Below are 21,142 nucleotides of genomic sequence, written 5' to 3'. Positions count from 1 at the left end.
TCGACTCCTAGTGAATTGACCAAATTACACTTCTGGCTGCCCAACCTGAGATTTTGCTTCTATTTTTATTCTACCAGGATGAGAGAGAGAGAAAAAAATCACAAATGAACTGTCTTCTCACTTTATACTAATCCCTTCTCCCCCAGGCCTTTCCACACTTCGGACTAAATATCTGAGCTTCATTAGCCAGACTGACCCCTATACACCTGCGGGGCCCAGGCTAGGGCACAAACGGATGTCCACCGTAAATATTTAAAAGTAATAACATCCCTTTGAACATGGCACTTCATGTCCATGTAAACTATGTGCACTGAGATTTATGTACAATTTGAGCATCCCTAATCCAAAAATCAAAAATTTAAAATGCTCCAAAATCTGAAATGTCTTGAGTGCTGACACTATGCCACAAGTGGAAAATTCCACACCTGACTGCATGTGATGTGGTCACATGTTTCATGCACAAAATCATTAAAAATGTTGTGTAAAATTACCTTCATGCTATGTACATAAGGAGTGGATAAAACAAATGAATTTGATGTTAGGACTTGTGTCCCATACACAAGATAACTTATTTTGTATATTCAAATATTTCAAAATCCAAAGAATTCCAAAATCCCAAACATTTCTGGTCCCAAGAATTTTGTATAAGCGATGCTCAACCTGTATAAAAATTTATTAAAATAGCATAAATTGAGGCTGGCTGGTTAACTTAGTTGGTTATAGCATGATGCTGGTAACACCAAGCTCCAGGGTTCAATCCGTGTACCAGCCAGATGCCAAAAAAATTTTTTTAAAATAAATATAATAGAACAAAATAGCATGAATTGAAAACAATCTAACTCTTCAACAAGGGGGCATTAATTAATTATAATATCCTTCCATATAACAGAATAATCATGACGTCACATTTAAAATTCTTAATATTATTAACATTATTGTTCAGTTATTTTGAGAATTAAGTGAATAAAGATTATTAAAGTGTCTTTGTAGTTACTATTTTGTTTAAAGTATGAAAATAAAAATATCCAGTAAAATAGTCATAGTTACTGTCTCTGTGTAGCGATCTTATAAGTCATATTTATTTTTTCTATGTATTTTTAGTATTTTCCAAAAACAATTATAATAATGATGGAAAAGAAATAAATTTATAATAAAAATATTTATATATTTTAATCTAATAATCCTATTTCCAGAAATCTCTTAAGAAAAAAACAAAGATGCGGTTAAATATCACAACGAAATTTATCACAGTGCTATTTATAATAATAAAAATTTTAAATAACTTAAATTCCAACCAGATAATAGTTATATAAGTTATAGAAAAAACGAATGAAATATTATAAAGACTCAAAAGCATATTTTCAAAATCGAAGAAAACAAAATGCTAAAAACAAAATGTTACAGAGAAAAGCAAAAAGTAAATTTAAATTATTTTAGCACCCTAAGCTGCTTCATATTTAAATTAAAAAAGCAACGTATTGGGGGGGAAAGTTCCTTTTGATTATGTGCATTTTTCAAATGTCTTATAAATAGAAACAATTCGGTAAGATTATTGAACCTTTGAAACTTTTTTTTATTCTCTTTTTTTCCTTCAGAGTGATTAGCAATAAATTTTTTTTTTTAAAAAAGGCCTATATACTGGTCTGTATGTGCAGAAAGTACAGGGGTGCTCAGGGATTGGGCACAACTCTAAACCCAGAACCGAGGAGAAGATACCCAAAGGATAATGAAGATATTTACAAAGACAAGTAGACAAAAACCAGAATTCTTGCTGTAAGCTCCCAGCAAGAAGGGACAAGATACATGGCCACAGTCAGGGAGGGGAAAAGACCCTAGAGTTTAAGAAGGGAAGGAACCTTGTGGTTTCGTCAGCTCCAGAAATAACAAACTCACCCCTAACCCCATGCCACTACGACTTACACCTACCTTGGGATCTTCTATCATTGAGAAAACCTTTCGTTTATCAAACTATGCCCAGGTTGGTGCGCTAGACATAGCCAGGAGGGAAGGCAGGGAGGCTGCTTGTGTCAGCGAGGCTTGTTGGTCTGTTGGTCTCCTCCTTCTGGGAAGACTCTGCTCCTCTCTTCTTACAGGTGTTCTGTGTGAAACCTTCACCTTTTCGCATGACCCTACATTCTCGTCTGCAGTGATTGGTTCTCTACAGCTGCAGACAACTTTCCAGACTTAACCAGCTGATGGAGCTCACTCCCTGGGCCATGGCAGCCGAACAAAGGGTGGTCATGTGGCCCAAAGCAAGCCAACCAGACTTCTTCCCTGGTGTTTTCAAAACTTTGCTGGGAAAAGAGGGCTCTTTACTTCCAGTTAGAGAGTTATGAGTCCACATTTGAGCCGAAAAGTTGCAAGGGCCAGACAGACAGGAAGCCAGGCAGATAATGAGAAGACCAGCAAGAAGACTCAGAAACACAGGATGGAGAAAGAGCCCTGCTGGCATTCAGATCCCTGCTTTAGAGCTCCCTGAGTTGTCCACTTCCTCTGTCCTTCTGGCTGTGTGATAACATGAGCCATTACTTTCCTGTTCTTCTGAAGCTAATTCCAACTGTATTTCTGCCATGTCAAACCAAAGACTGCTCCCTAACATAGGAACTTGGCACTGCAGAGCTCTGTGTTGGGTGGTAAGCCTCCCAGGCCCAGTGAAGCAGACAGGTACAAGGTCAAATGCTTCATCAAGGTAGTGAGGGGGATTGTGGTCCTCCCAAAGAAGGCACCTCGTTGCACTCCCTCTTACTGTTAACACAATTCTCCCTTCACTTACTATTAATGCAACCAGTATTTACTGAATACCTACCATGGACTCTCCTCACTAGTCTGTGGCCTTTTAAACTGAACTGATGCCTCACCATTCTTCTTTCCTACTGAATTTCATTCAGCCCGCAGAGAAAGTGAAAAGAGAGTACTCCACGTATGCCTGTAACTGTGAAAACGCAACATAGCTTCAGTGGAAATGTTACAAATAACCACAAGAGGGAGCTGTTACGCCAAGGAAGTAAAAGTTAATGGTCGCTGGGGGGATGCGACATTTTCCAACATTCACGACAGAATATTTAAATCCTTTCTCATTAGAAGATAAAGAAAGAAAATATATTAAGAATATATATGCTTCTAAACTTTTTATAAAATCAAACGTGTTTGTAACAAATTCAGAGATTACTCTTTTTAACAATCTAGTCATTCCTTTTTGGGAAAATAATATGCAATTATGATATTAGATATTTTCCCCTCAGGGATTCTGTCCCCACCAAGGTTGTTTGCCCTTCTCCATAATTTTTTTCATCTTCATTCTTCTGTTCCTTTCAGTGAAAAGCCATAAAACTAAAATGCATTTATTTAGTTAGTTTAATTTCAAAAACAAATGAATACCATTTGATATTTTCAATCAACATACTCTTGTTTCCTGGTCTCTTCCACCTCTATGTAAATTAAATCCCTTTGCTCTCACTATTTTTTCTTCAGACTCACAATTTGAAGATCTAAACAACTCTTGATTAATAATGAGAACAAGGTGGTCACTCTCTCAGAAAATCCGAAAGAAGCTAAAGGAGAGTGACCCCCAAGTGTGCCTTTGCCTTCTCAGAGACCACACCATTCGCTGGGGCAGGGGGACCACAGAAGGTGACCGGCTGCAGAGGGCCAATCTACCCTTGAGATGCATGAGGCAGGGAGTCTCCACACAGATGCAGGCAAGCTGCCGAAAGCAGGCGTTCCTGTTCCTTCTAGGGCACGGTGCAGGCTGCGTTGCACTAACTCAAAACTGGAAGTGTCCTTTTGAGAAATGGAAAACCTAAAAATAGGCCTGCAGAAAGTACTTTGACCTTGGCTTGACGTCAGCCCAGTGCGATGACAAGAAAGGACTTTTTCCATGCAGATTATGTTCTTAAAATCCATATTTCATCTGCATACAGACTCCCAGTAAAACCACACTCAGATAATGTGTGCCTTGGCCATCTTTCAACTGTAAAGTCATTATGTTTGGCTCTGGTTATTCTGGACATTAGATATCTGTGTAAGGGTTTCTTTCTGAAATTCTTTGTACAAAATGTTAGAGGTTATAAACTGGATTAATAGTGACATTTAAGCAAATCTGCTATTACTGTGTGTATCCAATACTTAATGATTTTTGGAAAGAATTCAAGGACAAGGCAGGAAAAACGTTGCATTAAAAGAAAACAGAATGTACAAGCTTTAGAATTAACTACAATAAACTAATGATTTCTTTTTGAAGAAATCTATCCAAAAAGTCAAGAAAACATTATTTTATAGTTTTAGTAATTAAATCCAAAATTAAAGGGTACTGTCCTATAACCTTTTGTGTATTTTAGAGTTATAATACTTAAAATGTTCAATATCAAAGAATTTCAGGGGACCTTCATATGTATTTCACATATATTTCAAGGATAACTTTTAAACTGCAACAAAAAGTTATTAAAGATGGGGAGAAAAACACATGTACTTAGGTAACTTTCTAAGGAACAGCTGCCACCAATTAAACAACAAATACTTTTTAAAGACTTGGGGATTCAATGTTCCTTCAGCAGAATGAAAAATCTGGAAAAATGGACTTCATTAGCAGCTACAAAATTACTGAAAGTATATTTGAAATTGCATTTAATACCTGCAAAGACAGGAACAATCAGTGGTTTAAAGTTTCACCATAAAGATTGGTAAATAACACTGATTACAGGTCTTATTCAAACAGAAAAATAATGAATATGTAACGAAAGGAGAATAATGATCCAAATTACTCTTAATCTTGGAGTTGTGCCTATTGATTGGCCTGGAAATAATAGTGCTAATCGTATGGCAAGAAAGCCAAGTGCTTTAGAAAGTCATTAGCTTCGGGGGAAAGGAAACCCATTTCATTGTACTAGTACAGTATTTTACTGAGTAAAGCCTTCAAATAACTACGTATTTAGGAAAATTTTCAGGATTAATCCAACTCAGATAACAGTCCTCTCTACTCTGAAACTTGTAAAACCTATTTAGGTACTCTTTATAATTTATCAAACATTTACTGAACATCTATTGTATGCCTGGCACACCAGAGAACCAAATAAATAATTTAGCGTTCTAAAAGATAGTTACTGATCTCACATTGGCTTATTTCTAATAAGCTAAAGAAGTAATGACCTCCTTGAAATAGTAAATTTACACTTTAGCCTGGCAGTCCTGAAAATCTCTGGCAAATTACCATGAACAAACATAATTATAAGCAGGAAATACATTAAAGAGACACAAAGTCTTTTTGAAAATCATAATGTCTCATCTCTAAGAAAAGCCTCAAAGGATTTTGAATTTGAAATATCTTTACTTCCTGTTAACTTTTTTGGAGGACCCACACATCCAGTTACAAGTTAAATTGACATTCTTTTAAATCTAGTTTTGAGGCTTTCAATGTATTCTTAGATACTGAGCTTGAAAACTGATCACTCTTATTTTAATTTAAATGGTAACACACACGCATCTTATTAATGAAAATAGAGGTATGTAAGTGAAAAACAAATGTTCCTCTCAACAAATACGTATTGACTAAGGAACTAGTCAGTGCTAAAGTTTGCCAGGTGGGGGCAGCAGAGAGCACTTGGAATGGCAGGGTTAGAGGACCTCCAGACCAGGTGGAGGCTCCCGAGAAATGGGCAGTGTCAATCTATTTGGGGCAAGTTAGCTGCATGGAGAGGCTGGTTACAGGAAGCAGAAGACGGGAGAAGCAAGGAAAGGGAACAAAAAAAGACTGAATGTAAAGCAGAAAGAGCCTGGTCTTTGAAGTCACAAAAACCTGACTTCTCACACTTACCAAAATGTGTCACCTCAGGGAAAGGACTTAATCTCTCAAACTTGGTGTTTTTCACGTGTAAAATGAGTATAATTTTATTACCATCTGGAAGAATTATTACAAAGTTATAAGATGATGCATGTGAAGTACTTAGCACATTGCCTACCAGTACACAAAAGGGGCTTAACAAATATTCTTATGAGCTATTATTATTATTTGCTGTTGCTACCAGAGAGGCTGGGAAAGAAAAGCGGACTGCCAGCCTCAGAGAAGGAAGCAAAAAGCTATCTCTAAGAAGTCAAAGCCACGGAGGTGAAGAAAGCAAGGCAAAGGGAACCAGGAGGGTGAGAAATCTCCTCACTACACTTTGAGTTGAGCTGATGGCTTTTTATACACTAAAATCTTGTACACTTAAATCTGTCCTCTGGGAATGTCCACCTATCCCCACCCTGTCTTAAAGAAACCTTGCTCTGGATCCAGTCATGTCTAGGAGCTGTGCTGGAAAGCAAACCTGGTGTCCTTTCAGATCAAGACCCGGTTATCTTAGAAGTATTTTTTGAATAAGAGGGGACTGAGAAGCCTGTTCCAGAGAAAGCCTTCCTTAGGTGCACACAGCAGGGCACCCACTGGAGATTGTTAGCTTGTTTGCCAAAACAACTGATTCTTGGAAGTTTTTTTTAAATTTATTTTTTATTCATGTGAATGGCTCCTCTATTTGAAAAAATATGAAGTACCTCTCTCTTGCTCCTGGAGAAGACGGTGAAGTTTCCATCATCTGAGAGCAGGTGCTGCAGTCTGGCAGCATGTTAATGGGAAATATGAACATTTTTAACTGGACTGTGTTCTTGAAGATTAAAGAAATCTTTTTATTTTTTACCATAAAATGTTGTTTGTCAACTGAATTTCCCCAAACTTACTGTACTTTAAAACTGAAGAGCCCGGACTTTGGGAAATGGACTTTGGGGCATATTGCGAATGGCTTCGGCCGGGCAGTGGAATGGAGGCCATTGCCTGTGGGGGCGTGGGGCAGGGGAGAGCAATGATGAATTTTTCCTTCCTTGATCATCCTGAGGTGGAAGATGAACATGCCTCAGACTAGGGGAGGAGAGAAACTTTTTTGCTGAAAGGGACTGATGGGACGGCCATGGGACTGAGGCTTGCAGAGGCCTGGAAGACCTGTGGGTGAAGCTTGAGTTGGTCCTGGCCGTGCAGAGTCCTTCAGTGACCGGGCTGGGACCCTGAAGTTTGTTTAGGGCCAGCTGTAAGCCCCAAGACTGGTCTCTGCTGTTTCAAGTACTCAACTTGATTCCTTTGGCACTTAGAGTTTTTATTAAGCATGATGGTTTTCCCCATTTTTAGTAAATGGCATGGCCATATAAATTCACCCAGATGTTCAAACTGAAAACTGAATTCACCGTTCCTTCCCACTTCTCCACTGAATTCATCAGTAAGTACCATCAATTTCGTCTCCAGATAGACTAAAGCTCAAGCCCATGCCCTTGTTTCTCCTTTTTATGGCCTTGATCCAGCTTCCGCTGTTCGCAGCTGGATGACAGCAGGACCCTCCTCCCGCACCTCCTGGCTTTCTCTCTTAAGCCTTCTAGCCCATTCTTTACAGAGCAACATGAGGATTCCTTTTAAAATATAAAGTCAAGTTATTCTTCTGCTTAAGCCTTTCGGTTTCCCAGTGTTCTCAGTATAAAGACTAAGATACTTAGCATGCCCTGCAAGGCCTTGTCTGTTCTTGGTGAGCTTAGAGAGCTTAGTGAGAGCCCTGGCCTCTGGGAAAAACTGCCTGGAAAGGTCAATTATAGGACAGTGCAAAGTGACCAAAGTGTGGGCTGCAGGGTAGGTGACCAGAGACCATGACACACTTCTTGGGATTCTTTCTGGAAGTGAACCCAGTAGAAGAATGGACTTCCTCTTCCTAGTGGTGAAAGGTTGTGATGAGATAATAAAGGACATGTGACTAATGGTGTAGGTTGATAAGGTCTGGGGATATATCAGCAACCCACCCAATCTAGGGAAGGAAATGGCTTCACTGTAACTCAAAGCAACCCTCCTTATCTTAGTGTTAAAAAGAACCCAAAATTGTACAGCTTACATATAATAATGGCTTCTATTTATCAAGCACCTGCTAAAGGGCTGGCTTTATGCCAGGCATTTTACATATTTGATTACAACAACCTTATAAGATAATTACTATTATTATCTCTATTTTTGATATATGAAAACTGAGGCTAAAAAGGTTACTAAAAGTCAAATGATGAACAGGGCATACGCTTTTAAAAATTACCAAATTTTCTTTCTTCATGAAGGAAAGGGACAAATCTAATGTTTAATTTATCATTAACTGCTGTAGCATATAAAATTGGGTGTTTGTTGGTTTACTGCTTGTCTCTCGCCACTAAGATGAGAGATCTACATGAGGGGAGGGCCTCTGTTTTGTCCACAGCTCCCTTCAGCACATGGAATAGCATCTGGTCACAGCAGACCTTAAGGAGGGATTTGTTCATAGATTGAAGAAATGAAGTTTGACTCCTGCTTTCATCACTCAGTGAATTCGACTCAGAGGTTTACAAAAGTAAGAAAAATTAATGTGAATATCCCTGTGCTCATAGATTTGGTATCAAAAATTTTTTCTTATTCTCTCCACTAAGGTACCGCTTTTAAAATACAGCTATGCCTTTTTCAACTGGAGGTTTCCATTAGCAACAAGCATTAATTAAATTATGAGTCATCAGCAGATGACATACTAAGGCAGATTATCCCCCTACGATTTTTTTTTTGTTTTTCTAATTATAAAAGTAATATAGTAAAGAACACAAGCTAGATTTACTAACTCTAAGAAGCAAAGTACGTACTATTATGAAAAGATTTCCAAGATGTATTTTTAGTGAAACAACAGCACAAGATGCAGAATAGTGTTCATGGTGTGCTTTTTTTCCCCAGGGGATAGTAATGATGGCTACTGAGAGCCTACTGTGTGCCAGGCACTGTACTCTCTCATTTAATCCTTTGCACAATGTCATGTTGTTAGGACTACACCCCCATTTTAAGTAGTACTATTACCCCCATATTAAATATTTTTTTTTCATTTTTATTTTGAAACAATCCAGAACTTAGAGAGATGTCACCCCATGCAAAGTACACACTCACACACACACACACATACGTATGTACATTTTACATCTATATTTACTTCTATATCTCTGTATATTGAAAGCCATGAAATTGCACCTATAACAACAATTCCATTGCTATACCACAAAGTTTTAGTTTTCTTTTCTTTTTTTTTTTTTTTTTCTTATATGTCTATTTCTCTTCTCCAATAATGAGAAGCCTGGCTTCAATTGGCCTCAATGTATTTACTTATTGAATCAATCCTTCTGAATATATCCAACGTCTTGTTGCCTCAACCTCCCCATCCCCGGCAGGGATGTCTTTCTCCTCCTGCTAGTCTCCAACACTCCATATCAGACCCTCTTGTCTCCCCTTCCCCCACAAGACTTCATTCCCCCTGTCAGGGTTCTGGCATCCCACACCAACACAGAGGCCCTCCTTCTTGTGCACAGGACCTCCCTACTCCCTTTGGAATGTGACTTCACCACCCCCTGCCCATACCAGGCAAGGACAGCCCCCTTGCCCAGTCAGGGATGGCCTTATGAAACTGGTTCCTGGGGCTCCAGAATTTTGCAACTTCATCAAACTTCGTATGCTAATATCTTCAGTAACCCATTTTTTAAAGGACCAGCAGTTAGACTGAAAGCATGGATGGCCACTTAGCCAATCATTTGCCTGAGAATGAAATATAAGGAATAAGAAAAGAAAAAAAAAAAAAAAGAAAAGAAAAGAAAGAAAGGAAAAAGGGGAAAAAAAATTGCATGATGGAGGAAGATATTTCATGAGCTGAATCCCAAGCAGCAAAGTCACCACTGATGTCACAACAGTGTTGCCAGCTAATAATGGGCTGCTTCTTAACTGTCAGGAAATGCAAACAGCACAACATTAAAATGGTTCTATTTTTTCCATCCTTACAATAGCAACACAGCAATGAGTGCTGATCTTTGAAAGATAAAAGCTGTGAAAATAAACATGCACTCAAGCCAAGGGGCATTTGAGTTGTGGTATTTCTTTTGCAATATTAGGTAATAAATGAAAATACTCAAACTGCCACTGGGATCACCCTTTGAGGTACCAGTCTGGCTGAAATCACCCACCAATCTCCAATGACCCTGCACAGCTCTGATCTGCACAGTCCTGCCAGACAGCTGGCTTTCTCTTTTCCTTGCTTGCCTTGGCTAGGTGGCTTCCAAGGTGTCTAAGAAAGCAAAATGCAGGATTCAAAATAAAGAGCATGTACCCAAGCCAGGCCTGCATTCTTCTTATTGCGTTAACCAGTGGTGGCTTGGCCCCTTGTTCCTCTGCCACAGCCAAAGCTGGACTAAGGCCTGCTCTTTCTCTCCAACAGCAGGATTGCCTGTGACTCCAGGTTGACAGTTTATCTTCAGCGCTTCTCACTTTCCATTTTGTTATGACTTCGCCTGTTCCCTTGTCTTCACTCTTATCTGTCTGCATATTTTCTAGCAACCTGTTTTTAACCTCATCTCCCTCGTTTAGTATTACTATTAAGTTTCATTTCTCCTGCCTTACGTCCGTGGCTTCCTCCCTAAGCACTTTGGAAAATGCGGTGAATTTTGCATCAGTAGAAGATGCTGAAAGGCAAATCTCCTAAAGCCAGCCCCAGTCTCCTCCTCCCACATGAGTCCACGTAAGGTAAAAGCCCTCCTTTCTTGCTGCTAATTCTCTCCAGTCAACCAGTAAAGAGGTCCCCTCCAAGAAATGGCTTGATTTAGGATCCACTCAAGGGACACAAGTAAAGAATAAAACCTCCTTTTATGAGGTTGCAAATTTCCAGGCATTTGTAACCAGCATTTTGCTTTTTTTAAATACCAGACTGTGGCTTGCAATCTATTTCCCTATTCCAGGGTATAGAAATTCAGAGATCCCTACCTCAAGACCAGAGAAATCCTGAGCAGCCACAAGTGTGTGAATAGGATCAAGGATGCTGTGTCACCCTGAGAAAAGCATCCCAACTAAATCCAAGATCTAGACCATGCTGGATGTTTTCCACGTGTTCTTCTAGTCTACTTATTCCCTTCATCACCCTTCCCTGTGCCCTAAGTAAGGGGCTGACCTGTTAGGCTGTAATGACAGGCTCCTTTGCCTTATAGCTTCTGGTTGGATTCATCCAATGGGAAGCACTGGAGATCAGGAAGAGGGTGGAGCAGTGAGGTCAGGAGGCTGGAATACTTATTCACTGGCTCTCTCTCCATGGGGTCCCTATAGGCTGGCTGAATATCCCACCTCCTGACAGGTGGCCCTCTCTCTCCAGCTCATCACCTTTCTGTCCTTTGTTCTTTCAGGCCTTGTGGAGTAACAGTTCCCTTCTACTAGCCCAGGGTACTGTACTGCCCCTTGTGATTTCCCTATAACCTGCCAACGCCTTTCTTAATAAATAATTCCTATATTAAACTCTCCTCAAATCACCCCATTCGAGTGAACCATCTGTCTCCTGCTGTTAATTTGATGCTTACACAAGATCTCTGCTTAGGCCCGGCAAAATCAGGTATATTTGAGAAATTGCAATGGTAAGTAATCAGGAACTTAGCTACCTGGAAACTGAGACGCACAGGTAGGAATTAGAGCATCTCTTGGCACAGAGAGACAAAGGAGAAATATCTTTACTGAGGATTAGTAATGCAGAGAAGTGAATGAATTCACTGACAGCTGGAGGTACTAAGCTCAGATTATTGATAATAAGATAGCATTTACTGTGCCCTTATTATAGGCCAGACACCTAATAAATACATTATCACATTTTAGATTATTTTACCCACTTTTAAGATGAGGAAACTGGGAGTATAGTAACGGTTATTGCTGTTTTGTCTACCTAACATCCCTCCCTCAACATTTTTCAGTAATAAAATTGTTTTTTACTGCAAGGAACTCATTCTACATGTTTTAAGAAGGGCTGATCCTGACCTTGCCACTCAGAGCACTCCTCTTGCCACGCACAATGTTTGGTTCAGTGATGGACATGTGATCCAAGCAGATCAGTAAGACTCCCTTGAGATTTGACATATGGGCCTAGGGAAAGATCTAGAAGGATGGTAATGTCATCTGACACTGCTTGAGGTCACCTTTCCCATTGCTCAGAGGAAGCCACCTCCAGCAAGAATTCATATAGTATCAAGCAGTGAAAACCAGAGAAGGAGCAAGACAGAGCACACAACAGAGATGATCTCATTTTGTTTATACATCAACTATCTCTCAAGTCAGTTCCATTCCTGGGTTCAGTCTTCTGAGCAAACAAATACTCTTTTTTTTTATACTTAATCTAAGTTGGGTTTCTGTCATCTATAATAAAAAAAAATCTTGTAAATATATTGAGACTTACTTACAGAAATTCTTCAGCTGAGTAGTGATCAGCTCAGGCATGTGAGAAAACTACCCATGGTTGTGGAAAAAAATACACAAAAGGAACAGGTGGAACAATCTTCGGAGCTCATAGAGATCCATAAATACTTTGTAATCCCACCAGCCAAATTGGAAAAACCTTACAATACATGAGACAAGAAGAATACTCAGAAGTATATTACAGTAGTAGTAAGGAAAAAACACCAGTCCTAGACTTTGTTATTCTGCATAATAAAGCTTTAAAGCAAGCCTTGGAAGGATCAAGCTATTTCCAAGTAAATTAACTATATCCTAGAACAAAGCTCAAGTATATGTACAGAAATACAAGAATATGTAGTACCTAAAAATGTAAAGTGTTCAATTGCTAGCATCCAATCAAAAATTACCAGGCATACAAAGAAGCAGGAAAATATGGCCTATAATGATGAAAAATCAATTAAAACTGACCCAGAATGACACAGATATTAGAACTAGAATAGTCATGATCATGAAAACAGGTGCTCTGACTATAATACATATGTTTAGATAGTAGGGAAAACAATAAGCACGTTAGGGAAAGACATAGATGATGATAAAAAAGAAGACACAAGTCAAACTTCTAGAGTTGAAAAAATACAATATGTGAGATGAAAACTCTACTGGATAAAATTAAGAGTAGACACTGCAGAAGAAGCATTAATGAATAAGAAGACTTGTCAATGGAAACCATTCAAAATGAAACACAGAGGGGAAAAATGGCTGAAAAAATATCAGCAGAGCATCAGTAAGCTGTGGGACAGTCTCAAGCAGCCTATTATACATGTGAACATAGCCTCCTAGAAGAAGAGGAAGAATAAGGGACAGGAAAATGTTTGAAGAAATAATAGCTGGAAATTTTCCTACCGTGTTGAACATAAACGTACCAATCCAAGAAACTCAATAAGCCCTAATGAAAGGAACAGGAAGAAACCACGCCAAGGCAGATCATAGTCAAATCAGGGAGGCCATCTCAATGGGCAGCACTCACGACAGTCACACCTGACCTTCAAAAGAGAGCACTCACAGAGTATGTCAAGGATGCAGGTGTGCCCTTCACTAATGTACTTCTCAGTATCGCAGTGAGTGAAGGGAATGCCTCCTGGGCCTTCTGGTGGACCATTACAGGGGTGGGGCATTAGGTTGCACCTGATAAATTCAGTCCAATGTTCTTATCTCCCTAAGCCTGTGGATTCCCTTTTCCTCATTATGCCAGGGGAGCTCTGGTATATCTTCCTCATTAAATGTAGGCTACCATGAGTCCCAGTTTTAGTCAATCAGATGAGAGAGATGTTAGAGCCTTCCAGCTACATGAGCTACATTAAATCCAGAAACTCTAGTAAGCACACCTATACCAAGGAATTCAACCCAATCTAATATTACGCCTTCTTTAAACACTCTCAGGATGCAGTCACATACTTCCCTAGATTTCTGTTGCTACATATTATTAGCAAGGTCTCGAAATTCTTGTGGCCTTTAAGTTATCTCCTCCCAGGGCATAGTAGGTACTTTTCTCCACCTGGAACATGCTGAGCCAATGTCCAAGTGGTAAGAGGGGGTGATTGTGCTGAGTCAAGGAGAATGGACATCCCCTTTAAAGGCATCTTCCCCAGATGAGGGTTTTCCCAGCAACAGGCTCAATGCCGTGGTATGTCTTACCACATACCCCATCTCTCAGAAATGGCTGGGTTATCTGAAAGCAGGAATGGCTTATTAAAGACTCAGCTGGAGCACCAACTGGGAGACAACATCCTGAAAGGATGGAGTTCTGTCTTACAGGGTGAGATATACACTTTGAATTAGAGACCATAATATGGTAGCATCTTCTCCATAATCAAAATATATGTCTGGAAATCAAGGTGTGGAGGTAAAGGGCCAATCTGCCTTCCAAGTAAGTTCAGGGCTGGCTGGTTAGCTCAGTTGTTAGAGCATGGCACTAATAACACCAAGGTCCAGGGTTTGATCCTTGCACCAGCCAGCTGCCAAAAAAAAAAAAAAGTAAATTCAAAATTTTACCTCTAAATAAATGAGAATTTGCAAACAATTTAAAAATAGCTATTTCCAGTTCCTAATCATACTTTTCTTCCATTACTACTAGCAGGCTTTTAAAAATATTGAAATCCAAGGGAATTTGAGTTACCTAAAAATTGGGGATCTTTAACATTTTCAATGGTATATTGTAAAATGACAATTTTATAATAAAAGAAATGAGCAAAGATTCCCAAAATGATCAGTATAGTGCCTGGCAGCAAAACAAAAAATAAGAGAGCCAAACACAAAATATTATGTGGTGTCCCAAATATGTTTTCCTGATTCCTTGATAATCCCTCTAGCTCATCCTTTTATTTGATCTAATAATCAGACAAGCAGTTCCCTGATGTTACAGGCAGACAAATTACCCTTAGAGTTTAGGGCACTATTCCAAAGAAATGTTATTAGCAAACACTAGGAAAGGATTCCTGCATGCAGTTCGTCCTTCAGCCAGCAGCACTCTACTATTCGGTGGTGTGAGGACACACTATTGAGGTTAAAAGTTAAAGGTCAAGTTGATGTTACTCTCTTGGTCCTCATACAGTTGACTAAACAATATTAATTGAGAGGGAAGCAATTAATGAAAAGAATTATGGTTACCTTGTTAGCATGACTAAATAAATGTTTTTTTCAGAATCTACTTTATCATTCAAAAGCATGTCACATTGCCACAAAATTACTTATTTAATTTCTAGCCAGAGAGGATTTCTTTATAACAATTCCCTATTAAACTTCTAATTGCCTCCAGTAAAGGAAACCTAAGAGTTGGAAAAGTATCTGCGCTCCTATGAGTAGTAGCTCACCCAACAGGCTGGTTTTCAGGCTTTCTTCTCTGCTGAATTCTAGAAAGCACTAGAAGGAGTTATTAGCCACAGCAAATACTCACAGAATATAATTCAAGCATAAAAAATGGCTATTGAAGGGTTAGGATTAACTGAAAGAATTTTCCTTAGGAGCTAATTCTTATCTACAATTTACTTTTAGGGACTCAAAATTAGGCAACAATACACGACAACATGACTAACATTGACTTCAGATTGGAAACGATCCATCCATTTGATGGGGGGTAAACAAGTTCTAGAGTAACGTGAGAGAATAAATTAATAACATCATTTAGCAAGAAAAGAAGAGCTCAGAACAAATTGGAACCTATGTTTAAAAGAAAAAAGATATTTAGACAACAGTTCTGTCTCCTAACAAGAGCTGTGGTAAACTAAGACACAGTCAAAGCTTTGGTAAACCAAGAAAACTCTTCTCTCCAAAGGAAAGAGACTACATTGTCTCCACAATTGTGTGGGCACAGTGAGTATAGTCTACTGGCAGGGCATCTTCTGCTTTCTTAAGAGTCACAGTAAACACCTTGGTTTGATGAAGAGCTGGAAAAAGAAAACCAAATAGATTAATATCCAAACTTTTAAAAAGGGGTTTATGAAAACAGGCATTCCCACACTGAGCTGGGCTGTGTGTGTGTGTGTGTGTGTGTGTGTGTGTGTGTGTGTGTGTGTGTGTGTGTGTGTGTGTGTATGTTGGTAAAACCAATCTGGAGGACAATTTAGCAGTATATATCAAGGGCCTTAAAAACGTGCATGTCTTTTGGATATGATATTTCACTTTAGTTTAAGGAAATCAATAGATTTTTTTACAACAAAGTTCTTCATAGAAAAAAAAAGAAAAGAAGATGCCTAAGAAAACTATTAAAGTGTCATTTTGAAAACTATTAATGCTCGGTATGTTAAGTAGAAAAAAAAAATCCAAATTAGAAAACAGTGTATCCATTCTTTTTCATTTTGTAAGCCTGTGTATGTATGTGTGTGTGTACATGAAAAAATATGAAAAGACTAGAATAATTTTCCAGGGTTTTTCCTTTTGTGGTTTCAATTTTTTCTCTAAGTTTTTTTAAAAAGATTTTTTCTTAAAGAGGTATTTAGAGTAGTCAACTGCCTAATGGTTAAATAAGGAGTTTGCAAATAAGGTACTAGTGCAGAGCTGCTCACGTAACATGTTCTTCTAAAATACCCTCCCCCGTTGTCTGTAATAGCTGCCCGCTTTTCAGGGGACCTGTAGCTGCAAATAATTTGGGAAATTATGCCAATATGTGTTCCATCATTCTTTAATTATTTGTGCCAATTGATGGAAACTGAAATATGGAAAACATCAACAAGATAGTCCTAAATTAATTTCTACTTAGACTTGGAATATGAGCAGATATGTGCTCAGACATGTATTCACCTCCCACTAAACCTCAGGCCTGGGTCCCCCTCACAACCTGGGGCCAGCATGGCAGCACTGGAGAAGTCCGTAGGAACCAAAGAAAATCTGAGAAAGGATTGTTTGGTGATGGAGATTTCGCTCTGAATTCTGGATATTTATATGTGTAAAAGCAGAAACATCCATTTGTAATCATCCACATATTAATATTCCACCTAGAGGAGTTGATTTTCCATAGCTTTTTGATGAAAAGGGGAGTTTTATTTATCAAGCATTTATCAGAATCCTTCAGATTTGGTGAAAGTGGTGACTGGAATAACGGAAAGAAAAGATGTCTCGGCAGGACTAGTTACATAATTTGAGGGACCCAGTGAAAAATGAAGTCAGTCTCGAGTCTTGGAATCGAGTAGACACAGGATCAAATTCTAGGTTTTTCGTTCACAAGCTGGGTATCTTGGGTAAGCTATTTATTTTACCTTATTTATTATTTTATATTGGGTAAGCTATTACTATCACTTTTCTCTTTTTTTGGTGGCTGGCTAGTACAGGGATCAAACCCTGGACCTTGGTGTTATCAGCACCACACTCTAACCAACTGAGCTAACCATCCAGACCCTATTTAAACTTTCAAAGCTTCAGTTCTGTCATCTGTAAAATGGAGGTATATGATTACAGTATCATTATACAAAATGTGATTATAGTATCATTCTCAAGATTGCTGTAAAGATTAAAAGAGAGAGCATTCTATAAAGTGCATAGCATAGTACCTGGCTCATGGAGACTGCCCATCTTCTTTACCCTGTGTACTGTAGTTGGAGTTTATATTCTAAAAATGCAAGCTTTAAGGGTCTCTCCCTTCTTAAAATTATTTTTGGTTACCCATTGTCTACAAATCAAAATGAAAATGCATATTATGACATATAAGGACCTTCAGTATTCAGGTGTTATCTACCTCTCTAGACTCACCACCTACCACTCTCCCATATGTATCAAGGTCCAAAAATATAATTGGCGATTATTTTTGCTTTTCCTTAAGGGTCAGGAATTATAATAGGCATAGATAACATAATAAATGCTTCTTTGTACCAGGCACTTTTGGAGGGAATACTCACTCTCCACTCCTGACATCTCCTCCCGCGAGAAGGAGGTGTGTGAGCTGTAACACTCTTGAATACTTCCACCGCCTCATTTATGCTCCCCTGGGAAGGAGTGATTTATCTCACTGGTGAGTTTGGAAGAAACCGGATATTGGTAATCCAGCCTTTTTCTCTTTTAGTTGAAAATCTTATAGGCAACATATGCTCTCAATTGATTTTAGGTATGCTGTAAGATTAGTGGTAAAGACTTTTATCCAATGGGGAGACTTACTGTCTAGGTCTGCTTGTTACCAGGTGGTAAGCCTGTCTGTTTCTGGTATTCAGGGTCAAGAAGCCTAAGCTCTCCAATATTAGCTTTATCAATGATAATGGTCTCCTGTCTGACTTACTCTTGTTTATTTCTTGACAGGTTCAGAACTTGGGTGGGAAGAATGGGTATTACTTACTGAAGCTATACAAGTCTCCCAACACAGTCTACATTCATTATCTCCTTTAAACCTCATAACTACCACATGAGATAAGCATTTTTTTAAAAATTTATTTATTTTTTTTGGTGGCTGGTATAGTGATTGAACCCTGGACCCTGGTGATATCAGCACTGCATTCTAACCAACTGAGCTAACCAGCCAGCCCTGAGATAAGCATTTTTATCATCCAATTTTTACAGATAAGGAAAGCGAGGACTAGCAATCAAGTAATTGGCATAATCAAGATTTGAACAGGTCTATCTAATGCCAAAAATTATGCTCTTAAATTTTCCCATTTTGTTTTTGCATGAAAATTTAATAATAAACTGATAAGAACTTTCAAAATTTAGGTTAGTGTTGAAAAGAAAGCTAACACAGTATTATATCCAGTATACATGAATTCTATTTGGCAGAAAAGGAAGCCAAGCTAAACTTAAATTCAGCACATGCGGAATTTTATTTTAGGGAGAACAAGCTGCGACCATAATAAGGAACCGTATTTACAGCTAACAGCAATACCCACGTTACTCTACAGGTCTTACACTACAGTCTGAAACTACATTTCACAATTCACGAGGTCTGAGAGAGAAACAGTAACAGGTATGTTTCTGGAGATTTCTCATTAACAAAACTAGCAATTCTGTATGGAATTGTTTTGTCCATCTTTTCTCAACACATATGCAAGTCATCTCTTTGATGGTGAACCCATGCTAATTTGAACATCTGGATGTCTTCAATGTTCTGTGAACTCTAACATACCCCACCTATATCCGGGAAGGTCTGATCTCCCTAGGCACTTGATGAAAAGAAAGAATTTAGAACATTTGAGGTAGCAGACTGCCTGCTTAGGAACACATAAGTAGAGTAAGCTCTGCCTATCCCTGTTCCTTCACGTAGGGATATGAATGAGTCATCAGAATTCACTATACTTGATTATTCATGCTGATGGCAGTTGTGCTAGTAAGAAAAACAACAAAAGGAAGGGTACAATGTCCAATGAGTTTTATATCTTGCAAATTTGATGTGTCCACTTATATCTGTGACTCAACCCCTTCTCGGTATGATTTTAGTTATTGTTGTTATTGTCTTCCATAAAATTTCCTACCAGGACTCCATCCCGGTGCACCTCCCCACTTTGGGTCACAAGAATGTCAAACATTGTGCAGTGTTTTCTGCTTTATCATGTCTGCATCCCTCCATACTTTGCTCATCAAAATATGTTTTTTCATCTGTCATATTTGTCTAATCCTATTAATTCAATGCACTATATTTCTACCAAGAAGACAATACATACAAATATTCCCAGACATATAACTACTTTTTAATAGATCTTCCTACATTTCCCACATATTTGGCTTGACCTGACATTTCTCTCTATTATAATACAATGCTCAGCATTCCTGCTTGTCCCTTTAATATTCTGTCCAAAATAGCAACTGGAAAGCCAAGAAAACAGAGGATAAAGAAATGTGATTTGTATTTCTTGTAATCTTTACTATTTATCACATACGCTTTTTTTATAATCACCTTTGTAGCACAATGCATACCTAACAGCCACTGTTAGCTTTTTTATCGGGCCAGTGAATAATGAAAAGCCTGGAGAATCCTGGCTTGGAAATGGGAGTCTGTAAGGTTATTTTGACACTACTCTATTGGAGAAACCTTTCTTTCCTTTGAGAGAGAAGGTTGACTGATGGCAACCCACAAGAGGTTTGAGAGAACAATTTTATACTCAAAACATGCATTTTAATCTATGTGAGTTAATAAAAAGCTTTACTTTTATTACTTCACCAATATTCATATAACCTGGTGACATAGTGCTATGGTCTGAATGTGCATGTTTCCCCAAAATTTATATACTGGAACTTAATTCCTAAGATGACGGTGTTGAGAGGTGAAGCCCTTAGGAGGTGATTAAGTCATAAGGGCAGAGCCCTCATGGATGGGGTTAGGCATCTTCACAAAAGGGCTTGAGGAAGTGAGTTTGGTTCTCTTGCCATCCATGTTCCTCCATGTGAGGACACAGTAACAAAGTGCCATCTCGGAAGCGAAGAGCAGCCCTCGATGCTAGCACTTTGATTTTGGACTTCTCAACCTCCAGAATGTAATGAGTTAATTTCCGTTCTTCATAAATTACCAAGTTTGAGGTATTTTGTTAGACTGACACATAGGGACTATTTTTTTTTTTTTAAAACAGGCAAAGAACTTGAGACACAGAGTGGTAAGTCACTGGCTCAAGAACACGTAAAATGTGATCACGTACGTTTTGATGTATAAATTTTGAATTCAAACTCCACTTGTTAACCTGCTGGTGAAAAGTACTTCCAACTCCTAAGTTCCTAGATTACATGATGTGGAGAATTCAGATAGCACACATCAATTTTGTCTTACTGCATAAAAGAATATTTGACTCGAGGTTGAGAATTCCACATCAGAATCTGTGGGCCTTTTGCCCTGACTAGCAGTCTTTAGTTGCTGCCTTCAATCTTCTCCTGCCAACAGCAATCCTTCACCCCTCTGGTTTAAGCAGGGTGTTCTAAATAGTTGTCAGTGGTTTCCGTGGTAACAGACACTTAGGCTTCAGCTTCAAATACCCCTTTTAATGAGGCAATTTCAAGAATATTTGTGATAAATTACCAGACCACAGACTTAACTATAGGGAGTTTTGCTCTGGAAAATCTGATAAAAAGAAAGCAGAAAGAATGAACAGCAAATGCAATAGAGTAAATGGGGCCAGATTTGGAGGGGCAAGTAGAAGGGAATGCCAGGTCTGACTACCAAAAGCCAAAGCAGAAACAATTTAAACCAGAGCTTTAAATTATACATGGTCCCTGAAGAGCTACCTGGCAGGCTAAGCCAGGGTTCCTAGGGAGGAAGAAAGGTGAAGTGACCGGTGGTTAGGGCAAGAGCTGAGTGTGTGCCCTGCAGAAGAATGTGTATTGTAAAGAGTTTCCCTTTTTGGTTTTATCACTGTGGTGCCTGAATGTCAGTAACAATCTTTCTTTCATTTCTCTATTTCTCCATTTATGAAACCAAGAGATACTGCTGCCGGGAGA

This window comes from Cynocephalus volans, chromosome 1 (genome assembly GCF_027409185.1).
Source record: "Cynocephalus volans isolate mCynVol1 chromosome 1, mCynVol1.pri, whole genome shotgun sequence".
NCBI classification, from domain to species: Eukaryota; Metazoa; Chordata; class Mammalia; order Dermoptera; family Cynocephalidae; genus Cynocephalus; species Cynocephalus volans.
The sequence above is the reverse complement of the archived record's forward strand: the minus strand, read 5'-3'. Positions refer to the sequence as shown.